At 47.1% G+C, this 13,089-nt stretch overlaps 1 protein-coding gene across 2 annotated transcripts in view; it reads left to right on the top strand.

Moving 5' to 3' along the window:
- Positions 1–1,900: 1,900 nt before the first annotated feature.
- REG4 (regenerating family member 4) overlaps positions 1,901–13,089 on the top strand; it is a 77,957-nt gene continuing 66,768 nt past the window's right edge. Inside the window, exon 1 of one of the 2 annotated variants that reach the window (XM_069739681.1) lies at positions 1,901–1,967. The gene's annotated coding sequence lies outside the window, so the exon portion shown is untranslated. The remainder of the gene's footprint in view (positions 1,968–13,089) is intronic. The other variant, XM_069739682.1, reaches the window with a different exon arrangement.

A 13,089-nucleotide genomic window follows, 5' to 3' on the forward strand; every position in this document is an offset into this window, starting at 1 on the left:
CATCCGTATAAAAGGGGAATATCTTTAAAGGGGATAAAGTTTATGTTCATGATGCCACTTGTGGTATTCGGTCAGGGTGACCGACGCTGCTTTAAGGGGTCTGCTGGGGTGATGTTATGGCAGCTAGATGGTATACCTTCCGACAGGAGAAGCATATCCCCAGGGCTTCCCAGTGTGTAGTTGGTAGAATGGTGAGAGGCGCAGAGAAGGACGAAGACACAAGGTTGGAGTCTCTTTACCTTTACTGAAGACTTCAGCATCCACAGTCCAGAGCACCAGATCACAGGGCAGGCAGAGTCCGGCCGGTTTGGAGGCAAGTCCTGAGTCCCCTTGTCCAGGTGGAAATCAATAGCCATCCCATGCGCTGTAGTGGTGTAGTCCCTTACTGCATAAGCTTCAAATAAGGTCCTCACAGATGTGGTGTCTCTCTCTCTGTCCCCCGTAGTCGGATAGGACAAAATCCATATGACTGGTGGCTTGAGGCTGTTTATAGGGATTCTAGCATGCCCTGGCCTCTGAGGGGTGCCACCGTGCCCCCTGGGTGTAGGTGCGGACAGGTAACATGCAATTAGCTGTCCTGCCGGTATCTGAAGTAAGGCATAGAGGTCCTTACTACCTTGGTGTTCCGGCTACCGGTGTTCTGCACCTCAGAAGAAGGCAGCCTGCTCGGGGCTGGTCCCCTTCTATGGTACTCTCTCCTTTGCTTTGCCTTCCTTCACGCTCGCTGCAATACAATTCGCCTTTCTGAAATGTCTCGTTCTGGGAGCTGCAGCTCTGAGGGCATGCACAGCTCCGTGGACCCTCTCCTCTATCCTCTGACAGGAATTCGCTCCTGCCAGGAACAGCTTTTTTGAAGGACTGACTAACTTTCCCTACAGACTACCAGTTATATATATATATGGGGAGTAACCTAGTAAATAGGATCAGAAGCTCCCCCTGGTGGCCTGGAGTATGAATGTGTTGCATGTTTGTGATACCTGGATGCAGTTATCCTTCCTTGCCTCCAAACGTAGCATCACTCTCCCCTGGAGGAAAGCAATACCACTGTGACAACCAGGACCCTGGGGCGCCACAGTCGCCACTAATTCCTGTTGTAACCAATCTTTGGTACCTCTTTAAGTACCACCCGTGTTTCCGGAGGTCCACTTTGTTCCGGCTGGAGTCTGAATGAAGGACGCTGGCTGGTTACATGGGCGCATATAAAAGATCACTGTTTCTCCACGTATTTCCAGTCTGACAATACTTTACTCCCAGGACACAGAATATATCACACAGATACAGAGGGCAGGCCAATAGAAAAGCGGCAGGCCAGACATACATTACAATAGCTGCAGGTGGCCGGAGCCTGCCGATATTTACTGTGGGAATTACAAAGGTGGGGGGCGGACAAAAGGGTCCCCTCTGCCCAGGGCGCAGCCTGTGGGCTGATGCATTAGGGACATGCATCTCACATGGAACCTATTATACATACATACAGTATAACTGCACAACATATTCCTGTCATTTAAAATTATATGTTTTGCATATGCTGTCTTTAAACTCTTTCTGGCCTGTGCCTATAAATAGGTTATCAATGATGAAAATACAATATCGTGCCACCTAATGTTTTTGAAATCCTCTGGTAACGAGGATATATTTTTTTTTGGCACATATCATCTATTGCGGCTGCGCATGACGGAACGCATTTGCGTCCCATTGCATGTTAGTATGGCGCCGCCCCTAGTGTTTTCTCGAATAGACTCCTTCAGGCAGGCTAGTGCAATTGCGCACGATGTAACGCATAGCGTCCCACCCCATGTTTGCATGGCGCCGCCCCTAGTATTTTCTTTCCGACTGGAACGCATATGTGCCACAGATCCGGTGACGTCATTGGATTTACGATACGTCATATCCGGTCCGGAGATACGCTCTCTATGGTGGCAATGGATACTTAAAGAGGAAGTCGGATGGACGGGTAGCCCTTCATTGTGAGCATTTGTAGCATATATTGTGTCATTTGGACTTTGGACATGTTGCTGCTGCTAATTCTTGGCAGTTAAAGACTTAAATAATTGTGGTTGTGTCTGAATGAAAACTATCCCATGAGGATATAATTGTAACTACCTGGTAATTTAGAGGAATGCATTCCCTTTTTCAGTCTATAATATTGCTCATAATTGCACCTCCGTTACAAGACTGAGGAGTATATTTATTTTTTGGAGCATATTTCTGTCATTTGGACTTTGGACATATTGCGGTTGTTAATTATTGGCAGTTAAAATCGTAAACAACGGTGGTTATGTCTGAATGAAAACTAATCCATGAGGATATGGCATTCACTGTAACCACTTGTTAATTTGGAGGAATACGTCCCCTTCTTCAGTCTTATGCTCACAATTGCACCTCAGCTACAAACTATCAGGATCTACATAATTAAGAATCCTGAAATAATTTGTTATATTTAACCAAAAAGAATATACCGGTACCTATGCAGGTTTTATTGATTTAGCACTTTAGATATACTGGTGTTGGTGAAGGTGTTAATTTGTTAGTCCCCCTTGGGGTCTCAAGGGAGAGCCGTCGTTGAGTGGGGGCGCCATGTCGAACTTAGGGTGCCATCCTCTGCGGTAAGGTAGGGTGAGTAAGGGAAAGGTCACCCCCTCACCATTTTTACCTCTATCCTTTTAGTGTTAAGATTATATTGTTAAGATTAACCATTTGTCTCCTGACCCTAATTTAAGGGTAATTTTACCCAAGAATATTAAAAGTTACATTTTAGGGGCATTTTTTGTGTTTTTGGTTGATATATTTACTTATGCTCCGTTTTTTGACATAATTGGTATTTTTCGACTTCTCTTCCATCCTCCCAGTGGATGGACATGGACCAAGGAGCTTGAACAGGATTCTGCAGGTGAACAACTGGCTACGTCGATGGTGCCGTGAGCAACGTTTTTGGTTTCTTGACCATGTAGTGAATTACCTGTGTGATGGATTCCTTGCTAGAGATGGGTTGCATCTTACAAAAACAGAAAAACACATATTTGGTAGACGCCTTGCTACACTCAGGAGAGCTTTAAACTAGAGCAATATGGGATGGGAAATATACGGCCTGCAAGAAATATGCAGCTAATTAAGTATTTTGAGAACCTGATATTAGAAGTGGAAATAAAGAACGAAAACAACAAACGTTGAATTAACCCTTTAGTGACAGCCAATTTAGTACTTAATGACCAAACCAATTTTTACAATTCTGACCACTGTCACTTTGAGGTTATAGCTCTAAACGCTTCAACATATCCCACTGATTCTGACACAGTTTTTTTGTTACATATTGTACTTCATGTTAGTCGTAAAATTTCTTCGATATAACTTGCGTTTATTTATGAAGAAAAGGAAATTTGGCGAATATTTTGCAATTTTCAAACTTTTAGTTTTTGTACAAGTAAATCAGAGAGTCATATTGCAAAAAAATAGGTAATAAATAACATTTCCCAAATGTCTACGTTACCTCAGCACAATTTTGGAAATTTTTTTTTTTGTTAGGAAGTTGTAAGGGTTAAAAGTTGACCAGCAATTTCTCATTTTTCCAACAAAATTTACAAAACCTTTTTTTAGGGACCACCGCACATTTGAGTGAATTTGGGGGGTCTATCTAAAAGAAAATACCCAAAAGTGACACCATTGTAAAAACTGCACCCCTCAAGGTGCGCAAAACCTCATTCAATAATTTTATTAACCCTTCAGGTGCTTCATGAGAACTAAAGCAATGTGGAAGGAATAAATGAACGCTTTACTTTTTTCATAAAAATGTTGAACCATTTTTTTTTATTTTCACAAGAGTATCAGGAGGTAATGGACCTCAAAATTTGTTGCACAATTTCTCCTGAGTACACCGATACCCCATATGTGGGGAAAAGTTGTTTGTGTGCACGGCAGCGCTCATAAGGGAGGAAGCACCGTTTAACTTTTTGAACGCAAAATTGCCTGGAATCAATGGTCGTGCCATGTCGCGTTTTGAGACCCCCTGATGTACCTAAACAGTGGAACCTCACAATTCTAACTCCAACCCTAGCCATTACCCTAACACTAACAAACCCCATATCCCTAATCCCAACCCTAACCATAATCCCAACCATAACCACAACCCTAACTTATGCCAACCCTAACTTTAGCCCAACCCACTTTAACTCAACTCTAACCCTAATGGAAAATGGAAATAAATACTTTTTTATTTCATTATTTTTACCTAAATAAGGGGGTGATGAAGTGGGGTTTGATTTACTATTTTTTTTTTAAATTTTGACCACTGTTATAGGGTCTATCACAGTGATCAAAATGAACCAATAGGAAAAATTTCCTATTACTGCCGGGTGCTGGCCGGCAGATCTCGGCGGGCACACTGTGCATCATTTTCTCCCAGAAGAAGATGCCAGCCGCCCAGGCGACTTCACAGGGTGTTGCAGGGACACCGGAGGTACCGTAGGAGAATTGGGAGACCCTATTTCTCTCCTCTGAGGTGCAATCACATCAGAGGAGAAATAAATTAAATGGAAAATATGACTTTTTTTCCGGTCGCTGTTATACTGTTAATAACGGCGATTGCAACACTGGGGTTGGTAAAAACCGACCCCAATCATGTTCTCTTGTGGCTCAGCTACCCATGACCCACTGGGAGATCCCATGAGGTGCCAGAACAGCAGAACCCCACATAAGTGACCCCATTTTATGAACAACACCTGTCAATTAATTCATCTAGGCGTGCCGTGATCATATTGACACCATGGGTATGTCACAGAATTTTATACCATTGGGCAGTGAAGACAAAATAACTACATTTTAACCACCAAGATTTTGTTTTAGCAAAAGATTTTACAGTTTCACGCAAAAAGTGGGTAAAAATGGCACCAAATTTGTCTCACAATTTCAACTGAACGTGGATATACCCCATATGTGGCTGTACAGTACTATTTAGCCATACAGAGAGACTCGGGCGGAACGGAGCACTATTTGCCTATTGAAGTGAATGGGTCTGTGAACATGTCAGTGTGTTTCTACGGACCGTTTGTCTGTGGGAAAAACATGCTGATATGTCTGTTTTTTAATGTCAGCACGGACCACTCACGGTGCTTGCGGAGATCTCACCGGAGCTCAACCCGGCTGGGAACAGAGCCCAGTGACTGGAGGTAACCTCTACAACGTCATCCCTGGTCACTGAGCGCCAGGGCCGGCTCCAGGTTTTTGAGGGCCCCAGGCGAAAGAGTCTCAGTGGGCCCCCCTTTAATACATACGATTCATGATCGCATATAAACACAGCCATGTAGTATATAACACATAATTTTTTATTTAATAATAATAATAATAATAATTTTTATTTATATAGCGCCAACAAATTCCGCAGCACTTTACAATAAGCGGGGACATGTACAGACAACAAATTCAGTACAAGTTAAGACAATTTAAACAGTGACATTAGGGGTGAGGTCCCTGCTCGCAAGCTTACAATCTACAAGGAAATGGGGGGACACAATAGGTGAAAAGTGCTCGTTATTTCAGGTCTGGCAATTATAATAAATCGGGATTTTCATATAAAGCTGCATGATCCGGTCATCAGCCCGTGTGTTTAAGTGCAATAGTCAAGTATCAGGTGCAGTTATCATGTGCATGGAGGGTGTGGAGACAGATGAGTAGTAGGGTGCAGATTCACATGCAGATAATATTTGGAAGGAGGGAACAGGACAAAGTTAGTTTTCCGAGTAGTTGATTTGGTAGGCTTGTTTGAAGAGATGGGTTTTTAAAGCGCGCTTGAATAGGTCGGGGCTAGGTATCAGTCTGATCATCTGGGGAAGTGCATTCCAGAGAGCTGGCGCAGCACGAGAGAAGTCTTGGAGACGGAGGTGCGAGGTTCGGATTACGGGGGATGTTAGTCTTAGGTCATTTGTAGAACAGAGGGCACGTGTAGGGCGATAGACGGAGATGAGAGAGGAGATATAAGGCGGTGCAGAACTGTGGAGAGCTTTGTGGCTGAGAGAGAAGAGTTTATACTGGACCCTGTAGCGAATGGGTAGCCAGTGTAATGACTGGCACAAGATGGAGGCATCAGTGAAGCGGCTGGACAGAAATATGACCCTGGCTGCCGCATTTAAGATGGATTGGAGAGGAGAAAGTTTGGAAAGAGGGAGACTGATCAGAAGAAAGTTGCAGTAGTCCAGACGAGAATGAATAAGAGCGACAGTAAGAGTCTTAGCAGTTTCAAAGGTGAGAAAAGGTCGGATTCTGGAGATGTTTTTAAGATGCAGGTGACAGGAGCGAGTGAGTGATCGGATATAGGGAGTAAACGAAAGTTCAGTGTCGAATATCACCCCAAGACAGCGGGCATGCTGCTTGGGAGTTATAGTTGAACCCTCCAGGGTAATTTCGATGTTGGGTAGAGTGAGGTTAGTAGAAGGGAGAAACACAAGTAGTTCAGTTTTGGAGAGATTTAGTTTCAGATAGAGGGAGGACATGATGTTAGAGACAGCAGACAGACAATCCTTGGTATTTTGAATTAGGGTAGGGGTGATGTCGGGGGAAGAAGTGTATAATTGGGTGTCGTCAGCATAGAGATGGTACTGGAACCCAAATCTGCTGATTGTTTGTCCAATAGGGGCAGTGTATAGAGAGAAGAGGAGGGGGCCCAGGACAGAGCCCTGCGGAACCCCCATAGTAAGGGGACAAGGAGAGGAAGAGGAGCCGGCAAAAGATACAGTGAAGGAGCGGTCAGAGAGGTAGGAGGAGAACCAGGAGAGGGCTGTGTCCTTGAGGCCTATGGAGAGCGGAGCATGGTGAGAAGGAGCTGGTGATCCACAGTGTCAAATGCGGCAGAGAGATCCAGGAGAATCAGCAGAGAGCAATGACCTTTGGATTTAGTTGTTATTAGATCATTAGAGACTTTAGTGAGGGCAGTTTCAGTTGAGTGTAAAGAGCGGAAACCAGATTGTAAGGGGTCGAGAAGAGAGTTATCCGAGAGATAGCGGATTAGACGGGAGTGGACCAGGCGCTCGAGGAGTTTAGTGATGAAGGAAAGGTTAGAGACAGGTCTGTAGTTAGCCGTGCAGTTCTGATCCAAGGATGGCTTTTTAAGTAAAGGGGTAATGATGGCATGTTTCCTCAGGAAAGATGCCTGAGGAAAGAGAGAGGTTAAATATTTTAGTCAGGTGAGTGGTGACCACTGGTGAGAGAGACTGCAGGAGAGGTGAAGGAATGGGGTCACTATTGCAGGTTGTAGGCCGAGCAGAAGCGAGTAGCTTGAAAACTTCTTCTTCTGAAACAGGCTCAAAGATGTCTAGTGAGCTTGAGGTGTGGCAGGGAAGGGGATCCAGGCAGTATAGTAGTATAGTATATAGCACAGCCACGTAGCATATAACACAGCCATGTAGTATATAGCACAGCCCATATAGTATATAGCACAGCCACATAGTATATAACACGACCCACGTAGTTTATAGAACAGCCATCTAGTATATAGCACAGCCCACGTAGTATATAACACAGCCCGCATAGTATATAGAACAGCCATGTAGTATATAGAGACACTTGCCCCATATAGTGCTGCACAAAAGTTATGGCCCCATAGATGCTCCATACAGACACTTGCCCCATTTGCTGTTGCTGCGATAAAAAAAAAATCACATACTCACCTCTCCGTCGCTCAGGCCCCCGGCACTTTCAATATTCACCTGTCCTCGTTCTAGCCGCCACTCCATCTTCTTCAGCGTCTTCTGCACTGATGCTCAGGCAGAGGGTGCGCACTAACCATGTAACCGCGCCCTCTGACCTCAGCATCACTGCAGAGGACGTGGAAGACGGAGCGGCGGCTGTAACGAGGAGCAGGTGGATATCGCGCAGCGCTCCCCTCCCCGTTATACTCACCGGCTCCTGGCGCTGTGCAGTCCCTGCTTCCCGGCGCCGGAAGCTTCTTCCTTATTGAGCGGTCACCGTTACCGATCATTACAGTAATGAATATGCGGCTCCACCCTTATGGTAGGTGGAGCCGCATATTCATTACTGTAATGAGCGGTACCATGTGACCGCTCAGTACAGGAAGAAGCTGGGGAGCCAGGGACCTGCAGGGACCACGCCAGCCGCCAGGAGTAGGTGAGTATAATTAGACAGCCCCCGGCCGCTCCCCCACCCCTGCTGAGTCAGCTCCGTGATGTGCCGCTAGCTAAGGGCCCCTGGGGGAGCGGTGGTCCTAGGCACGGTCAGCTGCCTGCCCTTAATGCCGGCCTTGAATGGGCCCCCCTTTCTCATCAGAGCCCTGGCACTTGCCCGGGTACGCCGGGTGCTGACACCGGCCCTACTGAGTGCTCATGGTGCTTGCGAGGATCTCACCGCAGCTCAGCCCAGTTGGGAACGGATCCCAGTGACTGGCAGTAACCTCTATGACATCACCCCCGGTCACTGACGCTGCGATCCCAGCAGCTCATTCACCAGTGGTTCTCAGCGTGGACAGTCGCATCTTGGCACCGTCCAGCTTGAAAACTAATTATCCCCCAGACATGGATTACAGTGTAGGACAGAACAACAGACAAGTATGGTATATTGTTGTTGTTTTTTTTAATTTTACTTTTATTACAAGAGATACGATACGATACGATACGATACACTTTATTGATCCCGTGGGAAATTATGGGACGATGGCTTCGATGGAATTAGGCGAGGTTGTAAGTATGGTTTATTTAATATTAATAAAGTAGTCTGTCATTTTTTCAATTAAAGGACTTTATTCTGGTTGTGTGTTTATTTACAATGCAACTTTAGGATTAGTAATGGATAGGCACTGTGACAAAACACTCTGGGATCGCCTTTGCTGGGGTCAAAGGACACGTGGTTTGTGCATTGAATCTGAGGCGTACAGCAGGTTTCTGAGCAGGCTGACCTCAGGTCAGATTTATTAACGTGAAAGCAACACAAAAAACAAAACATAAAAATAAACCCTAGCCTGTCCGGCACTAACTAAACAAATACGTTGCTATCTCAACAACTGGGGGGCTTCTCCCACCCAGCTAACATCATACAGATCTTGAGCAGAGCTCTTCACTCACGTTTGTCTCACACAGGCAGGCAATCTGTGTGCCCCAGGCAGACACTGAAACCACCCAGCTGGTCATCTTTTATTCCTGCAATCATTAACCCATTAGCACCCTGAAGATACTGAGTGGCCTAATTCACATAGGACAAACACCTGGGCGAGATATACCTGCCTCCATCTACCACACCAGCATGAGTCTTACATATCCCCCCCCCCCCTTTGCTCAGACCACTCCGGTCGAGCAAGAACACTTTTGAAACAGTTCACTCGGGATAGGGCATCGGCGTTCCCCATCTGCACCCCAGGTCGGTGCTCCACCGTAAAAGAGTAAGCCTGCAGGGCAAGGAACCACCTGGTTACCCGACTATTACGGTCCTTGTGGAGGTGCATCCACTTGAGAGGGGCATGGTCTGTGACCAGCCTAAACTTCCTACCAGCCAGGTAATACTTGAGGGAGTCGAGAGCCCATTTAATGGCTAGGCACTCTTTTTCAACCACGGCATACCTCTGCTCATGTACATTCAGTTTCCGACTGAGATAGAGGACCGGGTGTTCGACTCCGTCCCTCACCTGGGAAAGTACAGCTCCGACACCAGTATCAGAGGCATCAGTTTGTACCACAAACTCGCTGCTGAAATCAGGAGTCACTAGTACGGGCTGAGAGCACAAAGCCCGTTTCAGGCTGTGGAAGGCCTCTTCAGCAGCTGAGGTCCATTTTACCATGACGGAACCCTTCCCTTTGGTAAGATCCGTCAAGGGAGTAGCCATGGCTGCAAAATTGGGTATGAACCGGCGATAATAGCCGGCAATCCCCAGGAAAGCCTGCACTTGTTTCTTGTTCACTGGTTGTGGCCAGCCCTGAATTGCCTGTATTTTGTCGATCTGGGGTTTAACCACTCATCGGCCAATCACGTAGCCCAAGTATCGGGCTTCTTCAAGCCCGATGTGGCATTTCTTGGGGTTTGCCGTTAAACCTGCATCTCGCAGGTCATCAATCACGGCTTGTACCTTCTGGAGATGAGTTTCCCAGTCCATGCTGTAAATTACGATGTCATCCAGGTAGGCAGAAGCGTACTGTCTGTGAGGCCTCAAGACTCGATCCATCAATCTCTGGAACGTTGCGGGAGCTCCGTGAAGTCCAAACGGCATATAGACATACTGGAACAGACCTTCCGGTGTAGCAAATGCCGTCTTCTCTCTGGCCGCCTCGGCCAGAGGAATCTGCCAGTACCCCTTTGTTAAATCCAGGGTCGTAATGTATCGGGCTTTACCAAGCCGGTCGATCAACTCATCGACCCGGGGCATAGGGTACGCATCAAATTTAGAAACTGCATTCAGTTTCCTAAAGTCATTACAAAACCGGATGGAGCCATCCGGTTTAGGTATCAACACAATTGGACTGGATCAGGCGCTGTGTGACTCCTCAATGACTCCTAAGTCCAACATTGCCATCACTTCCCGGGAGACGGCTTCACGGCGGGCTTCCGGAATCCGGTAGGGCTTCACATGAACAGTGACGCCAGGCTCTGTGACAATCTCATGTTTCACCAACTTCGTCCGGCCAGGTTTTTCGGAGAAAAACTGTCGGTTCTGTAACAAAAATTGCTTAACCTCAGATTTTTGTCGTTCTGAGAGAGTCTCAGCAACCTGCACCTCTGGTACAGTAGGTGAACAAACCGGACGGGGCAGATCCGCCGTTAGGGCAGAGCGGTCTTTCCAGGATTTTATCAGATTCACATGATAAATCTGTTCCGGTTTTCTCTTACCCGGCTGGTACACTTTATAGTTCACTTCACCAACTCTTTCTCGGACCTCAAATGGGCCCTGCCATTTCGCCAGGAATTTACTATCCACCGTAGGGATTAGGACCAACACCCTATCGCCGGGTGCAAATGTACGGACCTTAGCGCCTCTATCATAACTTTGCCTCTGGGCTCCCTGGGCCTGTAACATATGGTCCCTAACAATGGGCATGACAGCGGCAATACGATCCTGCATTTGTGTTACATGGTCGATCACCGTTTTAAAGGGAGTGACTTGACCTTCCCAGGTTTCTTTTGCGACGTCCAGCAGTCCCCGGGGACGACGGGCGTACAACAGTTCGAAAGGCGAAAATCCTGTGGAAGACTGGGGAACTTCCCTAATGGCAAACAGCAAATAGGGTAACAAGTAATCCCAGTTCTTCCCATCTTTGTCTATCGCCTTCCGGAGCATCTGTTTTAAGGTTTTGTTGAAGCGCTCAACCAGGCCATCTGTTAGAGGGTGATAGACAGACGTACGCAACGAGTCTATTTGTAAGAGCCTGCAGAGCTCCTTCATTACCCTCGACATAAAGGGAGTCCCCTGGTCGGTGAGTATCTGTTTTGGAATTCCCACCCGACTAAACACTTGTACCAATTCCTTGGCGATCGTCTTGGTAGCTGTGTTACGCAAAGGGACGGCTTCCGGGTAACGAGTGGCATAGTCCACGATGACGAGGATATGTTGGTGCCCACGTGCGGATCGGGGAAGGGGCCCAACCAAATCCATCCCAATTCTCTCAAAAGGGACCCCGATGATAGGAAGGGGTACCAAAGGGCTACGGAACTGAGATTTAGGGGCCGCGATTTGGCACTCTGGACAGGACTCACAATAGTTACGCACATCACAATGTATTCCAGGCCACACAAAACAATGCAATATCCTTTCTGTGGTTTTCTGTACCCCCAGATGTCCCCCCATTATATGTCCGTGGGCCAAATCCAGTACCTTCCGCCGATAAGGTTTGGGTACCACTAACCGTTGCACTGTGTCTTCCCCTTTTTTTTCTACCTGGTAGAGCAAATCATTTTCAAGAACCATATACGGGTACGCTAGCCTAGTGTCAGGTTCTACGGGTACCCCATCTATCATTTTTACATTTTTCCTAGCCGGAGTCAGGGTAGGATCTTTAATTTGCTCGCTGTGGAAGTCATCCACCTGGACTGCCAAATCTGGCAGGCAGGGTGCCGGATGGCTGTCTGCCTCCGCCTCTCGCTGAGGTTCTTCAGTTTCCTCTGTTTCCCCCGCCATGACGGAGAAGGGGTACTGAAGGTTAGATTCACTAACCTCCCCAGCAACATCTTCCTGTGGGGTCTCCTCTAGGGACTCGGGACCTCCAGATGGCATGGGAGAAGATTCACGGGTACAGCTACCGTGAAGGAGTAACTGATTCTCCCACAACTGCCAGAAATAGGGAAGATCCCTGCCCAGGATTACATCATGTAACAATGCGGGAACGAGTCCCACTTTGTGCTGCACTGACCCATAGGGAGTAGAAATCCATATGACCGCTGTTAAGTACGAGCGGGTGTCACCATGCACACACGTCACAGAAAACTTGTCAGACGGACCAGACGGAAGTGCCACCAGACTAGCTTTCACCAGAGTCACCACACTTCCAGAGTCTAGTAATGCCACAACATTTTTCCCATCAACAGATAATTCACACAGGTGTTTCACTGTATCATTTTGACCCGCATTCACACTCACTAGCTGTGTAACCAAAGACATGCGTTTTCTAGAGTCTATAACGTCGCACTGCATGGGTTCAGCGGTAACAGGACAGTTCGCAGAAACATGACCCTTCTCATGGCAGCGGAAACACCTAACAGGTCCCCTACTGAGACCACCGTCCAATACTCTTGGTCTCGGAGTGCGAGCAGTCCCGGACTCCTCCCCCACAGTTTTAAGCGATTTTCCTTCACCCGTGGTCCCTGGAACAGTCTTACCGGTTCCACGAGGAGGAGGCACAGTCCGGGGTTTGGCGGTGTCGTCGGGAAGTCCTTCTGCCACGGAATAACGCTCGACCAACTCCACAAGTTGATCCGCTGTCGTGGGATTTCCTTGGCTTACCCACCTTTTCAGCGCTGGGGGTAGTACTCTCAGGTACTTGTCCAGGACAACCCGCTGGATTATTTCGGGTATTGTCAGTACCTCGGGTTGCAGCCATTTCTTTGTCAAGTAGATCAGGTCGAACATCTGAGACCGCGCTGGTTTATCTTGCTGGTATGTCCACTGAT

This window comes from Ranitomeya imitator, chromosome 9, assembly GCF_032444005.1.
Source record: "Ranitomeya imitator isolate aRanImi1 chromosome 9, aRanImi1.pri, whole genome shotgun sequence".
In the NCBI taxonomy this organism is placed as follows: domain Eukaryota; kingdom Metazoa; phylum Chordata; class Amphibia; order Anura; family Dendrobatidae; genus Ranitomeya; species Ranitomeya imitator.